This window comes from Nicotiana tabacum, chromosome 17 (assembly GCF_000715075.1).
Source record: "Nicotiana tabacum cultivar K326 chromosome 17, ASM71507v2, whole genome shotgun sequence".
In the NCBI taxonomy this organism is placed as follows: Eukaryota; Viridiplantae; Streptophyta; class Magnoliopsida; order Solanales; family Solanaceae; genus Nicotiana; species Nicotiana tabacum.
This window is the reverse complement of record NC_134096.1, coordinates 47,521,720-47,540,124: the sequence shown is the minus strand read 5'-3', so window position 1 is coordinate 47,540,124 and position 18,405 is coordinate 47,521,720.

The window sequence follows — 18,405 nt, the reverse complement described above, 5'->3', positions numbered from 1 at the left end:
CAATTTTGAACTTGGTGTTATGGCTGAAGTTTTCTGGTGTCTGATATGGTTTCCTTGTACGCGATCGCATGAAAGGGGTCGCGATCACGTAGGCTTGTTTGGGGAAGTGGTGATTTTTTCCCTATACGTTCGCGAGTGGTGGTACGCGATCACGTAGGTTTGGTTAGTCAGTGCATCGCGAACGCGTGTGCATTGTCGCGTTCGCGAAGAGGAGAGGAGGCAACTGGTTCTCACGCGGTTGTGCTTCGCGATCGCTGGAGGGGAGACACGATCGCGTAGGTTGGAGGAAGCAGAGGTCTCCGCGTTCGCGTGGGGGTCTCCGCGTTCGCGTAGAATTAACTTCTGGGGTAGCTGTGTTGTGCTTCGCGATCGCGAGGCTATTTCCGCGATCGCAAATAAGGATCACTAGGCAGAACTTTAAATATTTCAAAACGAGGGTTTGAGTTCATAACACAAAATTCATTTGGTAGCTCGGTGGGAGGCGATTTTTGGAGAGATTTTCAAGTGGGTGATTGACGTAAGTGATTCCTACCTAGTTTTGATTAATTTCCATGATTATGTCTTTAATTTCATCATTAAATTAGTGATTTGGGGTGGACATTTGGGGGCAAATGGAGGAAAGTTCTTAGGCCGAATTTTGAGGTTTTGATTGAGATTTTAGTGTCAGATTTGGGTAATTTTAGTACGGGTGGACTCGTGGTTGAATGAACTTTTGACTCGATTTTTGACTTTTGATTATTAACTTAGCATTTTCTTATGGAGTTGATTCCTTTAGCCCGTATTGATTATATCGAATTATTTATGGCTAGATTCGAGGCATTCAGAGGCCGTTTCGCGAGGCAAGGGTGTATTGGAGTAGAGTTTTTCTTGGATTGAGGTAAGTAACAGTTCTAAATTTGATTCTGAGGGTACGAAACCCCGCATTATGTGTCATGTGTTTGGTTGTGAGGTGACGCACATGCTAGGTGACGGGCGTGTGGGCATTCACCATAGGAATTGTGGCTCATCTAATCCTATGGAACTGTGTAGTTGAATAATTTGTTGTTATCCATACATTTTTTCACGTATTAGAGAAACTGAACTGCTAATCATGTTAGAAATCAGGTTTAGACCATGTGTTGACACTGTAGGGACCCACAGAGGTTGTGTACATGTTGAATTATCTGCTAAATTGTTATTTTGTACTCAGTCACAGTTTTACTTGTATGTTACATCTCAGTCTCTATTGTTCATTATTGATGCATTACATCGTTGCTGTTTGGGCTGCTTATCATGATTTTCGAGAGCCCGATAGACTGGAGAGGTTGATGACTGAATGAGGTCGAGGGCCTGATTGTGAGGATATTTAAGGGATCGTATTGCACGTCGCAGCATGTTTCATTGATATATGCCATGATTTATTTGTTATAATGCTTGGGCTGAAGGAGCCCCTCCGGAGTCTGTACACACCCCCAGTGAGCGCAGGTACCTACTGAGTACGAGTGTCGAGTGCTGAGCGACTAAGAGGAATGAGTGACTGCGAGGAATGAGTGATTGTGAGGTTGGAGTGAATGTGAGGACTGAGTGACTGCTGCTCTGTGAGGATGCATTTGACTTCATTATTTTTGCACTTCAGCTGTCATATATCATTGTCTTGAAATTTTTGAAAGATACTATCTTCTGTTTCAGTTGAACCTGACATGAATTTACTGTTTTGGCCTTAATTGTCGAACTTGAAAGCATGCCTACCTTCCTATGTTGAAATCATTGTAATTGAACTTTAACTGTGAAGCTCGTCACTACTTTCAGTTCTTTATTTAGTCTTGTTACTTACTGAGTTGATTGTACTCACGCTACACCCAGTACTTTGTGTGCAGATCCAGGTGTTTCCGGACACAGTGGGTGTTTATTTCATTGCACAATTGATCATTTGGAGATTTCAAGGTAGCTGCCCGGCGTTTCGCAGACCTTGTCTCTCTATTCCTATCTTTTCGCTTATCGTATTTAGTTTCAGACTATCAGAGACAGTATTTTCCAGACTTGTGATGTATAGATGCTCATGTACTCTGTGACACCACGATTGTTGGAAACTTTTGCGTTGTGTTTTCGGGTTTCTATCCCATTTATGAGAATTTTCATTGTTTAAACTGTTTTAATTCATTTTCTCTTGAAAGTGTTGGAAATATTGTGGAATGTCGTCTTGCCTAGTACCACGTTAGGCGCCATAATGAGAGGCTAGGATTTTGGGCCATGACAAGTTGGTATCAGTGCCTAGGTTACATAGGTCTCACGAGTCATGAGCAGGTTTAGTATATTCTTGTGGATCGGTACGGAGACGTCTGTACTTATCTTTGAGAGGTTGTCTAACCCTTAGGAAACTTCATATTCTTGTATTCTTGTCGTGCGGATTTGTTGACTCCGGTAACTAAACTTTTGTATTCTATTCTCTCACAGATGGTGAGTACACGTGCTACCAGACATAAAGGACAGCCACCAGTACCACCAGTTAGGGCCACGAGAGGCCGAGGTCGCGGTAGGGGCAGAGGTGCAGCTCGTACAACAGCTAGAACGGCACCTGCAAATCCACCTGTTGCTCCAGCTCAGGAGTAGGTTCCATATGTGTCTTAGTCAGTAGGGCCAGCTCAAGCACCACTTGTGCTCATTGTGATTTCAGGCCTTCAGGAGGCTTAGGCCCAAATATTGACCGTTTGCACTGGCCTTGGTTTCGGCTCATGCCGCACCAGCCACTTCTCAGGCCGGGGGAGGTACTCATACCTCCGTTTCCCGTACTCTAGAGCAAGTGGTCCCCGTTATGACTGATGATGAGCGGAGGAGACTTGAGAGGTTTGGGAAACTTCAGCCTCCATCATTCAGCGGTGCTGGGACAGAGGATGCCTAGGGTTTCTAGGATAAGTGCCAGTGGATTCTTTGCACTGCGTGTATTCTGAAGACCAGTGGGGTCTCGTTCACTACTTTCAGTTCATTGGGGCTGCCTTCAGATGATAGGAGGCTTACGAGAGGCGCAGGACGGTCGGTGCAGCACCACTTACATGGTAGGAGTTCTCCGTTCTCTTGTTGGAAAAGTTCATTCTGTAGTCTCGCAGGAGGAGCTGCGCTGACAGTTTGAGCAGTTACGTCAGGAGGGCATGTCTGTGACGCAGTACGAGACGCAGTATGGTTGATTTCCACTGATAGGGAGAGGATTAAGAGGTTTATTGATGGCCTCACGTATCAGATGCAGTTGCTTATGACTCGGGAGAGGGTGTCTGGTGTTATTTTTGATGAGGTGGTCGATGTTGCTCAGCAGATAGAGATGCTCCACAGTTAGGAGTGCGGAGAGAGGAAGACCAAGAGGCCCCGTAGCTCGGGTGGTTTCAGCGGTGCTCCTTTTTAGGGTCAATTCTACCACGGCAGGGGTCGTCCGTATAGGCACGCTCAGATGGCTCGTCCAGTTCACCGTGTGCACCATCCAGCCATAATTCATACAATTCTCATCATGGTCAATCATCTCTCAATGTCCTTCCAGCTCAGAGTTCGTTTCCTGCTCTATTGGCTCAGGGTTCATCTATGCCGGGTCCTTCTAGCAGTTACCCCGGTGCTCGGGGCTCCCTTCAGTCCCCACCACCAGCATCGGGGAGTCACTTTGAGTGTAGGGAGTTTGGGCATATGTGGATACAGTGTCCTCGTCGTCTAGGAGGTCTAATGCAGCAGAGGAGTCAGGCTGCAACTTCAGCACTAGTTACTTCACCACCCGCCTAGCCAGCTCGGGGTGGAGCTCAGTCAGCTAGGGGTCCCCCAAGAGGAGAAGGCCGATCAGGTGGAGGCCAGGCCCGATTCTATGATATTCCTGCCAGACCAGATGTTGTTGCTTTCGATGCAGTGATCACAGGTATTGTCTCAGTATTCCACAAGGATGCCTCCCTGGTTCCACTTATTCGTATGCATCATCGTATTTTGCTCATTATCTGGATATGTGAGTCCTTAGTTTTATCTGTTCATGTATCTACGCCAGTGGGTGATACTATTGTTGTGAACCGTGTATATCGGTCGTGTGTAGTGACTATTGGGGGATTGGAGACTAGATTTGATCTTTTATTTCTTAGTATGGTGAACTTCGATGTGATCTTGGGTATGGATTGGTTGTCTCCATGTCATGCTGTTCTGGATTGTCACGCTAAGACCGTGACATTGGCGATGCCAGGGTTGCCAAGGATTGAGTGGAGAGGTTCTCTAGACTATGTTCCCAGTAGGGTGATTTCATATTTGAAGGCCCAACAGATGGTTGGGAAGGGTTATTTATCTTATTTGGCCTTTGTGAGGGATGTTGGTGTTGATACTCCTTCTATTGATTAAGTTCGGGTGGTGCGAGATTTTTCGGATGTGTTTCCTGCAAACCTGCTGGGCATGCCGCCCGACATGGATATTGATTTCGGTATTGACTTGGTATCGGGCACTCAGCCCATTTCTATCCTATCGTATCGTATGGCACCAACTGAGTTGAAGGAATTGAAGGAGCAGCTTCAGAAACTTCTTGATAAGGGGTTTATTAAGCCTAGTGTGTCGCCTTGGGGTGCACCGGTTCTGTTTGTGAAGAAGACGGATGGTACTATGCGGATGTGCATTGATTACAAGCAGTTGAACAAAGTTACAATAAAAAAACAAGTATCATTTGCCGTGCATTGATGATCTATTTGATCGGCTGCAGGGAGCGAGGGTATTCTCTAAGATTGACTTGAGGTCTAGGTATCACTAGTTGAAGATTCGGGACTCGGATATTCTAAAAATAACATTCAGGACCCATTATGGTCATTATGAGTTCCTCGTGATATCTTTTGGGCTGACTAATGCCCCAGCAACATTCATGCATCTGATGAACAGTGTATTTTAACTTTATCTTGACTCGTTTGTCATAGTGTTTATTGATGATATCTTGGTGTACTCTCGCAGCCAGGAGGAGCATGCCCATCATTTGGGGATTGTGTTACAGCGGTTGAGGGAGGAGAAGCTTTATGCTAAGTTCTCCAAATGTGAGTTTTGGCTTAGATCGGTGGCGTTCTTGGTGTACGTGGTGTCCAGTGAGAGGATTCAGGTGTATTCGAAGAACGTAGAGGCGGTTAAGAATTGGCCTAGACCGTCCTCAACTACGGAGATTCAGAGCTTTCTCGGCTTGGCCGATTATTATTGTCGTTTCATGAAGGGTTTATCGTCTATTACATTGCCTTTGATGATGCATGGTCGGATTTGTGTGCCTAATGTGGATAGGTTACGTGAGTTGATTCTTGTGGAGGCCCACAGTTCGCGATATTCCATTCATCCGGGTGCCGCAAAGATGTATCAGAACTTGAGGTAGCATTATTGGTGGAGAAGAATGAAGAAGGATATAGTGGGGTTTGTAGCTCGGTGCCTCAACTGTTAGCAGGTGAAGTATGAGCACCAGAGACCGGGTGGATTGCTTTCGATGCTATTTGGGTGATTATGGATCGGCTGACCAAGTTTGCATACTTTTTTCCAGTTGGGACTACTTATTCTTCGAAGCGGTTGGTTGAGATTTACATCCGAGAGATCGTTCGCCTTCACAGTGTGCCAGTATCCATCATTTCAGATCGGGGCACACAGTTTACATCACAATTTTGGAGAGTCGTGCAGCAAGAGTTTGGTACCCAGGTTGAGTTAAGCACATTATTTCACCCTTAGACGGACGGACAGTCCGATCTCCCTATTCATATATTGAAGGACATGCTATGCACTTGTGTCATCGATTTTGGGAGTTCTTGGGATCAATTTCTGCCACTCGCGGAGTTTACCTATAACAAAAGTTACCAGCCGAGCATTCAGATGGCTCCGTCTGAGGCTTTGTATGGGAGATGGTGTAGATCTCCGATGGGTTGGTTTGAGTCGGGTGAGGCTAGGCTATTGGGTATTGACTTGGTTCAGGATGCTTTGGACAAGGTTAAATTGATTCAGGAGCGGCTTTGAACAGCGCAGTCTAGACAAGAGAGTTATACCGACATGAAGGTATGTGATGTTGCTTATATGGTTAGGGAGAAGGTGTTGCTCAAGGTTTCACCCATAAAGGGTGTTATGAAGTTCGGGAAGAAGGACAAGTTGAGCCCTTGGTATATTGGGTCGTTTAAGGTACTTCAGAGGATTGGGGAGGTGGCTTACAAACTTCCTTTGCCACCTAGTTTTTCGAGTGTGCATCCAGTGTTTCATATTTCTATGCTTTGAAAGTATGCCGGCGATCTGTCTCATGTTTTGTATTTCAGCACGGTTCAATTGGATGGTGATTTGACTTATGATGTGGAGTCGATGGCCATTTTGGATTGGCAGGTTCGAAAGTTGAGGTCAAAGGATATAGCTTCAGTGAAGGTACACTGGGGAGGACATCTAGTTGAGGAGGCTACTTGGGATATCGAGCGCAAGATGCGGAGCATATATCCATACCTATTTGAGACTCCAAGTACGTTTCTAGACCTATTCGAGGACGAACGTTTGTTTAAGAGGGGAGGATGTAATGACTCGGCCGGTCATTTTGAGAATTGTAGCCTTGTTCCCCCAATTACTTCCCATTGTGTACTTTATAGTTGTTATGTGACTTTATGGGGTAGTCGGTTCGGGTCCGGTGGGGTTTTGGAAGGAAATGAGACACTTAGTCTTATGGTTGAAAGCTTAAGTTAAAATAGTTGACCAGATGTTGACCTATGAGTAAACGACTCCGGAATGGACTTTTGATGGTTCTGTTAGCTCCGTTGAGTGATTTTGAACTTAAGAGCGTGTCTGAATTGTGATTTGGAGGTCCGTAGTGTAATTAGGTTTGAAATGGTGAAAGTTGGATTTTTGGAAAGTTTGACTGGGAGTGAACTTTTTTATATCGGGGTCGAATTCCGATTTTGAAAGTTGGAGTAGGTCTGTAATGTCATTTGTGACTTGTGTGCAAAATTTGGGGTCAATCGGACTCGATTTGATAGGTTTCGGTGTCGTTTGTAGAAGTTGAAATTCCTTAGTTTCAATAGGCTTGAATTGGGGTGCGATTCGTGTTTTTGATGTTGTTTGAAGTGATTTGAGGGCTCGACTAAGTTCATATCGTGTTTTAAGACTTGTTGGTATGTTTGGTTGAGGTACCAGGGGCCTCGGGTTGATTCCGGATGGTTAACGGATCAATTTTGAACTTGGTGTTGTGGCTGAAGTTTTCTGGTGTCTCTAATCTGGTTTCCTTGTACGCGATCTCATGAAAGGGGCCGCGATCGCATAGGCTTGTTTGGAGCAGTGGTGATTTTTGCCCTATGCGTTCGCGAGTGGTGGTACGCGATCGCGTAGATTTGGTTAGTCAGTGCATCGCGAACGCGTGAGCATTGTCGCGTTCGCGAAGTAGAGGAGGCAACTGGTTCTCACACAGTTGTGCTTCGCGATCGCAGGAGTGGAGACGCGATCACGTAGGTTAGAGGAAGCAGAGGTCCGCGTTCGCGTTGAGGTCTCCGCTTTCGCGTAGGCCTAATTTCTGGGGCAGCTGAGTTGTGCTTCGCGATCGCGAGGCTATTTCCAAGATCGCGATTAAGGATCACTGGGCAGAACTTTAGATATTTCAAAACAAGAGTTTGAGTTCATAACACAAAAATTAATTTGGGAGCTCGGTGGGAGGCGATTCGTGGAGAGATTTTTCAAGTAGGTGATTAAGGTAAATGATTCCTACCTAGTTTTGGTTAATTTTCATGATTATGTCTTTAATTTCATCATTAAATTAGTGATTTTGGGGTGGAAATTTGGGAGGAAATTCTTAAGTTGGATTTTAAGGTTTTGATCGAGATTTTGGTGTCGGATTTGGGTAATTTTGGTATGGGTGGACTCATGGTTGAATGGGCTTCAGGTTTTGTGACGTTTATCGAATTTCGAGACATGGGCTCGCGGGACGATTTTTGAGTTGATTTTTGACTTTTGATTAATAACTTAGCATTTTCTTATGGAGTTGATTCCTTTAGCACGTATTGATTATATAGAATTGTTTATGGCTAGATTCAAAGGTCGTTTCGCGAGGCAAGGGTGTGTTGGAGTAGAGTTTTACTCGGATAGAGGTAAGTAACAGTTCTAAATTTGGTTTTGAGGGTACGAAACTCAGTATTATGTGTCATGTGATTGGTTTTGAGGTAACGCACATGCTAGGTGACGGGCGTATGGGCGTGCACCAGAGGATTTGTGGCTTGGCCAATCATATGGAACTGTGTAGTTGAATAATCTGGTGTTATCCGTACATTTTTTCACTTATTAGAGAAATTGAACTGCAAATCATGTTAGAAATCATGTTTAGACCATGTGTTGACACTGTGGGGACCCACATAGGTCGTGTACATATTGAATTATCTACCAAATTGTTGTTTTGTACTCAGCCACAGTTTTACTTGCATATTACAACTCAGTCTCAATTGTTCATTATTGATGCATTATATCATTGTTGTTTGGGCTAGTTATCATGATTTCTGAGAGCCCGAGAGACTGGAGAGGTTGATGACTGAGTGAGGCCAAGGGCCTGATTGTGAGGATATTTTATGGGATCGGGTTGCACGTCGCAATATGTTTCATTGATATATGCCATGATTGGCTTGTTATAGCGCTTGGGCTGAAGGAGCCCCTTCGGAGTCTGTACACACCCCAGTGAGCGCAGGTACCTACCGAGTACGAGTGCCGAGTACGGAGTGCTGAGCGACTGTGAGGAATGAGTGATTGTGAGGTTGGAGTGAATGAGACGACTAAGTGACTGCTGCTTTGTGAGGATGCATTTGACTTCATTATTTTTGCACTTTAGCTGTCATATATCACTGTCTTGAAATTTCTGAGAGATATTATCTTCTGTTTCAGTTGAACCTGACATGAATTTATTGTTTTGGCCTTAATTGTCGAACTTGAAAGCATGCCTACCTTCCTATGTTGAAATCACTGTAATTAAACTTTAACTGTGAAGCTCGTCACTACTTTCAGTTCTTTATTTAGTCTTGTTACTTACTGAGTTGGTTGTACTCACGCTACACCTTGCACTTCATGTGCAGATCCAAGTGTTTCCGAAACACGGTGGATGTTGATTTCATCGCACAATTGATCTTCTGGAGATTTCAAGGTAGTTGCTCGGCGTTTCGCAAACCTTGTTTCTCCATTCCTATCTTTCCTCTTATTGTATTTAGTTTCAGACTTTCATAGACAGTATTTTCCAGACTTGTGATGTATAGTTGCTCATGTACTCTGTGACACCCCGTTTGTTGGGAACTTTCGCATTGTGTTTTGGGGTTTCTATCCCGTTTTATGAGAATTTTCATTGTTTAAACTGCTTTAATTCCTTTTTTTTAAGTGTTGGAATATTGTGGAATGTCGGCTTGCCTAGTACCGCGTTAGGTGCCATCACGACAGGTTATGATTTTGGGTCGTGACATCATAGCACCATAATTGAAGTGAAATTGTTTGTCGCCTTGATTTTATTATTCGGATATGTATTGTTGCTTGGTGAGGAAGAGAGAAAAGCACGAAGAGTGTTGTCGTGCTTTATTTGTATTCATTGTCATATATTGAGAGATTTGAGAGTAAAAGCATGAAGGGTGATGACGTGCTATTATATTCATGATATTACATGGTGAGGACGAGAGTAAAAGCACAAAGGGTGATGTCGTGTCATTCATCTTCATTTTATTGCCTTGTTTGGATTTCGGTTTTGGTGATTTATTTAGTTACATTATTTTTTATTTCGATGGACGTTTTTTGGTGATTTCGTAATTGCAGTTTCTATGATATCTCCCCTTTCGCATGTCCCTCACCAGTTGATATTTTTATCGTTCTTGTTATTTTGTTGCTTTATATATACTTGTACAACCACACATCTCTATAACATCATCCATATATAATAGCCATTCACTATAAAAGTCAAGTTTTCCTCAGAGCCAATTTTTAAGTTATATTTTACCTCTCTATGACAGTTTTTTACCTATAACAACAACATCCATATTTATAGTAGAACGCCCTTTGTAAAATTACCCCTCTATAACAGCCATATAGAATCTTTGAGATTACTCTCTTTTCTATTAAATAAAGTTTCTATCGTGCATAATATATAAGATTTGAAGATTTGTAAATAATATCTTTTTCATTGGACAAATTCCTAAAAATATTTAGATAGAAAATATAATTGTTAAGCTCTTAGATTGTCTTCAAGAGAAAACAATTGGATACGTTTTTGCTAAAAATTTGGACATGAATCTTTACCAATTCAAGCGTTATAGCGCTAGTAAGAGAATAAAATCTACGAAACAAGCTACAATTATAAAGTTCTTCCATCAATCTTGAAAAAAAGTAATTTGTAGGTACCTTTAAAATATTTGTCTTAGAGTTTAAATCTTATATATTTAGTTAAGAATTTATTAATAATGTATTAGCTTTCTCAATATTTTGACTAGTGAAATATGCATATCTTTTGAGATTTTAAATTTGAATAATTTTTATATGTAACATTAAAAAAGAAAAAATAATTACTTTTTGGATAATTGTTTTTTATCTATAACAACAAAAATATATTTAAACTCCAAATGTTGCTATATGTGTATAACACTCATTCACTATAAAAGCCAAAATATATCGGAACAAACGATATTGTTATAGAGAGAGTTGATTGTACATGATTTTTATGTAGGTGTCTTATCATAGCCTCGTCACTACCTCGTCGAGGTTAGGCTCGACACTTACGGAGTACATTGGGTCGGTTGTACTCATTCTACACTTCTGCAATTCTTGTGCAAATATTGGTATCGGTCCCAGCGGTGCTTAGAGGTACGTTGGCTCGGATCACTTTCACTACGGAGACTCGAGGTAGATTTGCTGGCGTTCGTAGATCTTGAAGTCCCCTTCCATTTCATATCTTTAGTGTTTATCTCTTTCGAACAATTGTATTCTTTCAAACTAGGCTTATAGACTTCTAGTTGTTCATGTACTTGTGACTCCGGGTTTCTAGGAGTAGTTAGTATCACGTTGCTTATATTCACACCGTGTTAACTTCGGAGTTTATTTCTCGTTTAATATCATTATCTTGAATTAATCGTTAAAAATTGATTAATTTCTTATTTAATGTCGGCTTGCCTAGCAAGTGGATGTTAGGCGTCATCACGGTTCCGAGATTGGGAACTTCGGGTCGTGACATATGGCTGTTTGGATAATATTTGGGCGAAGTTAAAAAAAAATGAATATTTGAAATTGAAGTTGAAGAAAAATATTTGGAAGTGGAAATTATGTTTAGATTATGAGTTTTATATTTCTTAAATTAACTTTTCAACTTCAAATTTTCTATTTCAAGTGGAGGTTGAAATGAATAAAATTGTAAAACAAACACCGATTAGCAAAATTAATAAATCATTGATAAGATGTTAAAATTTGAGAGTATATTTCTTAAGAGAAAAATATGTGCTTAGCATTTATACGTTGATATTTTTTTAAAACAAGATTAGGTCACTTATTGTTAATTACAAATAATAGGGTATATTAATCGCGATTAGTAACATGAAAAGTAATGTATGTACGCACTTCAATGTAGGTGTAGGTTAATCTTTTAAATAAAACTTTAACATATAACATTATTTCTACTATTAATTATTGAATTGCCGCGGTTACTTTTTCAAGTGTTGATATGAATATATTGAAGTGCAAATTTATGGTATGTTCAACTGTCATTTTCATTCACCATACGACTTAAATATTTTATTTTAGGAAAATACATTTCAACATTTATCCATTTTCGTCTATCAAAATGTACATTTATAACTTTGTTTCCAAATTATATACTTCTGCATTGTAAATTTTTATTTTAAACCTGTGTATTTATGGCCTGTTCGCAAATGATGAAAAGGATATATATAAGACAAGAAAAGGAAGTGGAGAAAATGGACCTCGTATTCACTGGTCCAATGTTTCTTCATCCTTCATTTTTCAACTGCAATAACATTTAAATTCTGTTGTTTATCTAGAAACAACCCAATATTGACCTTTTCCCATTTAGGATAATTTGATTTTCATAAAAGTTAAGCTCTTTTAGCTTTTAACTTTTTGAGTCAACGGCTAGGTTTCAAGATATTATATCACCTCTCAAACTTTAGAAAATATCATCAAAGATTGTGATGAAATATTTAAGATCTTCGCACCTTTCGGTTGTTGGCTCCATGCATAGTGTTTTGATCATGACACAGAGATATTTATCAAGATTGTGGTGAGAATAAAATAGGGGGAATTACGCTACTTGTCACTTAGCCCAACCGTCAAACAAAAAATGACCCATGTTTGAAGCTCTTACCTGATATGGTACAAGTTATACATAATCTGAAAATTACTTTTCACCAGTAAGTTCACCCTATTTAATTTTTTTTTCTTTTCTTTGTTTTTCTTTTTCATCTTTCACTATTTTGCACCCCAAAATTTCTCTACCATTATATTTATTCAATTATCCTTCCAGATTCAAAGTTGATAACCACTATTTAGATGAAAAGAAAAAATACTACGTAAGAGAATTTATTTTTTGGAGTCACCATTAAAGGTCGTTCGAAGCTTTCAATTTCAGAAATTGGATTTTTCGATTTTGTTAGGTGTTTGGATTGGGTGTCGTCCCAATTGATTGGGATCATCAAGGGAAGTTCAAAACTCAAATTTGAAGTGATTTGAAGCAGATTTAAGTTAGATTTGAGTTGAATTTCAGAAGATGCCCCGGGAAAAAGAAGAACCCGTGGAGCTCCATTAATAGGATTCATTTGTATAATAGTATATAATATTGTATAAATAATGTATAATAGTATATAAACACCTCTTATATATTATTTTATACAAGGTTGATACATTATTTACAAGTATTTGGTGAATTTCTCACATTTCTTCTTCTTCTTCTTCTTCTTCTTCTTCTTCTTCTTCTTCTTCTTCTTCTTCTTCTACTACTACTACTACACCTATATACATAATGTATCACTAATATTTTCACAATGGTGCTTATACATCTTTATACACTTTTACAGCTATATATAATGTACCTCTTTGTATAAAAGTGTATAATATTGTATAAAAGTGTACTGGCGAAATTTTTGTACGATTTTCACTTGCAATTCTTGTTTAAAACTAGTTCAAATCCCCATCAAACGAACTTCAAACTTTGTATACAGCCTACTTAGACTATTTCTAATAAGTTCAAACAATGCCCGCTTCAAATTTCTCTCAAAATTATATTCAAAATTTAGCAAGATTAGCATTAAAGGAGATAGGATTTTAGATTTCTCGATTTATTTATTTATTTGCATTTTTTTAGGTGTGATAGGTATGTAGAAACTTGAGGAAAAAGGAGAATGGAAACTCACGGATGTTTCACGCCTGAAAATATAGAGAATAAAAAAAAAAAAAAAATCAGATCTAAGCTTCTTAATATTTGGCTATACATTTACAAACTTGTAAGTGGGCTAAAGTACTGCAAGGTCAACTTATGGAGTGCATTATTCTGTAATTTTGTCAATAAAATAATATACTTGCTCACTTTCCTAGCCATTAACGTTTTAAGGTTAAAAATCTATTTTTGTCTTTCTTATCTGTATTTTGTGTGCTATTTCTTACGTCCCGACAAAGAACCTCCATTTCAAGCCTCGAACTCTTATTTATATTTAGTTCGAACAAGAGCGATCATCCTTAAAATTAGAATTCTCTTTTGAGCCTTGTGTACAAAAATAATCTTGATAAGAGTACTTGCCGTTTAATGAGTCTCTTTGAATTCGAATTGATCCAAAGTTTCAATTAGAATACCAAATGAGAAATAAAAAATGTTCTTGAAAGTAATATAAAGTATCAAACTATTTTTCATTATATTTTCGTAGAACAAAAAGTAAGGAAAGAGGTCTTAATAGTAAGGAATAAGACGATCCTTTGTTGTTACTGAATATCCAAGGGGGAGTGTTATAAATATATTATATTATGGATGTTCATTTAGTACTATGTTGTAAATAAGCTTCCTGAAGAAGCTTATCCATATGGGACTCCGCCGTAAATATGTTTATCTATTTAGTACTCTATTGAAAATAAGCCTCCTGAAGAAGCTTATCCTTTCGGTACTCCGTTATAGATATTATCTATATCTGGTATAGTAGCAGCTTACAAGTAGCTTACACAGCAGCTTAGAGTAGCAACTTACAAGCAGCTTACACAACAGCTTACAAGCAGTTTACAAAGTAACTTGCAGTAGCAGCTTACACAACAACTTCCTTTCTTCTATAAATAGAGGAGAATTCAGTTCATTATGTACATCAATTTGAAGTTGAATAAAAATATCAATCTCCCTCTATACTTGTTTTCGATTTATTTACTTTACAATCTTTATTTTATAACACTTTATCAGCACGAGACTCTACCATATCGAGCACTTACTTTGAATTTAGTTTTTCTATTTCAGGATAAGAAGTAATTCAAAGTCACAATAGTGAGGGAATTAATAGATGGTGCCCAACATAGAAAATCTAGAAGAAAAGCAAGTCTCTACATCGTTGGAGAAATCAAAGGCTTAGCTTGTATATTTCCAGCTATTATGATTATTTGGTGTTGAAGCACTGATTGCTCGGAGGTATCAAGTATTATTTATTTCATTAATTACTCATCTTAGCTACTAAATGTGTTATAAAGAGCAATCATGCATATCATGTAAGAGAGAAAATTTGTATCGGTGTATGCGTATGGCTAATGATTGAAAGAGATTTGTCACCTCCAAAAGGTGATTTTTTTTAAATCCAGCCAATCTTCCTATTATCACTAGGAGTGACAAATATTGTGAGAGGCAACAAATTTGCTCCTGCAGATCATCGCTTGAACTCCAGTAGAGTTCATGAGAAATGTAAGATCACTAGAAGTGATTATATATTTTATATCGTCTTATTGTAACTAACTTTTGTTAACCACCAGAAGTGGTATATGCCTATGACCACCAGAAGTGATAATTTAGGCTTTCTATGGTTACAATTAAAGATAAGCTAGAGAAATATTCTCTATATTACATGCACGCCTCGATTTGATCCTAAAGTAGTAAATATTTTAAAAGAAGTTGAAGCATCACAATTTGGTGTGATTAATGCGCGTTCAGATAATTATGTTCGATTTCCTGAAGGATGAGAATTTTTGATAAATATTAATCCATTCCCTGAAGTGAAGTGATAATATTAATGAAGCCGTAAATAGGAACGCGCTCTTGATGTAAATATATTACAATTCACATCCATAAGAGTTAATATGATTGAGAGAATATATACTCAATATTTCGTATTTTAAATTTGCTCCTGAAGAAGTAACACAATTAAAATTTCCTCCTGAAGTAGGAAAATATTATGAAGAGGTGTTTTCTTGTGCTTAAATAATTGTTTTATATTTTATTTGATTATGATTTTCTCTCATGATACCAGAAGTGTCTGAGCAATATTTGGTAGTATAAAATTTATCAAAAGCTCCTGGAGAGCTAACTGTTTGTCTAGAAGACACATGACACAAGTAGTGCCTGAATAATATTTGATTGTAGACAATAAATTGAAGGCTCCCGAAGAGATTATATGCAAATTTGTCATTCATATTATATGATTATGGTCAAAACATATGTTGTAGTAAACCTAAAATTTACTAATATAAATTGCTATCATATTGAGACTACAAATAATTGGAAGATTGAAAATCTTTATGTTTCCACAATCATACGGAATAAAATAATATGTATGTGAGAAGTTTACTAATGCAAAAGCAGTCACAGTAAATCAGAAGTTTTACTAAGGCAAAAGTAGCTGCAGTAAATCAGAAATTCGCTGATACAAAAGTAGCCACAGTAAACCAGAAGTTTACTAATGCAAAGGCAGTTACAGTAAATCAGAAATTCGTTGATACAAAAGTAGTCACAATAAATCAGAAGTTTACTAATGCAAAAACAGTCACAGTAAATCAGAAGTTTTACTGAGGAAAAAGTAGCTATAGTAAATCATAAATTCGCTGATACAAAAGTAGCCACAGTAAATCAGAAGTTTACTAATGCAACAAGTTTATGCCATAGTAAACCAGAAGCTTACTAAGATATAGCACATGCTATGATAAACTTGAAGTTTTTATTTGCCATTTTTAAATGAGCCATTTGAGAATTCAGATAAGAATATACTGAAGAACTAGAAGGTTCTTCAAGAATTCTCTTGTGTTGTTTGTTCTCATAATAAATTGATTATACCAGCTAAAATTGGGACTAAAATCCATGAATTCTGAAATATATAAATGGTGAATATGGGTCCATTCACTTATCATGTGAACCACTTATAAATGCATATATGAGATGGTTACATGTGTCTTTATTGTCAACCTGCAGTTTGGCATTTGAAATTGCCTTTCTCAATTAAGAGCATAATTTTCAGATTATGAAATCAAGATAGTTCATCTTGATGATGTTGGTTTATATCCAAACTACTTTAGCATTGAATACCTCCTATTAATGGTTAAACCGTTGATTATGAGAACAAAGCCTCATGTGTTGGTCTAAGATTTTTTAAATTGCATACAACAATACTTGTATGCATCAGACCAATAAAATATGATAAGTCATCCCCTCACAATTGGTTTAGGATCAGAAACCAAATATTTTTACCATCTAATAACTTTTGATGTGTGGTATATGATTAATTTCTCTACCACAATGCACAAAGATAGGCTTCCCAAAGAAGATTGGGGATATGAGTTTGTTTTTCTAACATTTGGAGATGGAATAAACAGCTAGAAAATATGCTATATGAATCGAATTATCATTAATATGATCCTCATTTAGAAGATAATTCAAGTCAAATGCCAGAAGCATTTGATGATCTAAAATTAAATATCATATTTAAGCTGCAAATGCTCCTATTAAAATTAAAGTCCCTGAAGGATAAAGTTTACTGCATGCATGAAGCATAGTAAACCGATCGGTTTCAAAGGTAACAATCATTAAAAATTATAGGAGCAAATGAGTTTTAGAAGAGCCCACGACATAACATTTCATGAAACTCTAGAAGAAGTTTAGGTACCTGAAAATAAAGAAAGTGATGAGATCTCAACAAGTTATGTTGCTTAGGAACCGATAAAAAATGATCGTCGACGATATATTTGATACAATATAGTTCACAATATTATAAAAGATTGTGAGGATCGGACCTGTAGTCCAGACACCTGAAGATGTCATGCCATTTAAATGCAAGTCATAACCTATATGACTCATTTGATTAAGTCTATATGAATATCCCTTGACGATTTAAAATGCCTAAAGCATATAATTCAAAGTATCGTGAAATGTACTCAATAATATTACAAAAAAAAAATTATGGGTTAAATCAATCTGGGCGCATGTCATATAATCGCCTCAGTGCATATTTGCTGAAAGAAGGTTACATAAATGATGTTATTTGTTCATGTATTTTTATAAAGAAAATGACATCAGAATTTGTTATACTTGTTGTTTATGTTGATGACATAAATCTTGTTGGAACTCTAGAAGAGTTCCAAAAAGGCAATTGAATATCTTAAGAAAGAATTTGAGATGAAAGATCTTAAAAAGACAAAACTTTGTCTTGATCTGCAAATTGAATATTTAGCAGATTGGATCTTTATCCATCAATATGCCTAAAGAGAAAGATCCTTAAAAAGGTTTTACATGGACAAAGTGCACCCATTAAGTACATCGATGGGTGTTCGATCACTTGAAATAAATAAGGATCCGTTCCGACCTCCAGAAGAGGATGAGGAACTCATTGGTCCTGAAATACTTTATCTCAGTGCAATTGGTGCACTTATGTATCTTGCTAATGCTAACAAAGGTGGTGCATATCGTATTGGTTATACAGATGGAGATAATTTATCTGATCCCTATAAAGTTCGGTCTCAAACTGAGTATGTGTTTACATGTGGATGTACTGTCATATCATGGCGCTTCACAAAGCAATCTATTGTTGCTACTTCTTCAAATCATGCTGAGATAATAGTTATTCATGAAGCAAGTAGGGAATGTGTATGGTTGAGATCAGTGATTCATTTTATTCAAGAAAAATATGGATTGGAATGCAATAAAAAACCCACAATATTATACGAAGACAATGCTACATGCATAGCCCAATTAAAAGGATGATTTATAAAAGGAGATAGAATAAAGCACATTTCACCAAAATTATTCTACACACGTGATCTTCAGAAAAATGGTAACATCGATATGCAACAAATCCGTTCAAGTGACAATCCAGGAGATTTGTTCACTTTGCCAACTTCAACTTTTGAGAAGATGGTATACAAGAAAGATTGGAATGCGAAGACTCAAATAATTGGAACAAGGTTTTCATCAGGGGGAGTGAAATATGCGTTGTACTCTTTTTTCCTTACTAAGGTTTTTCTCATGGGTTTTTTCTT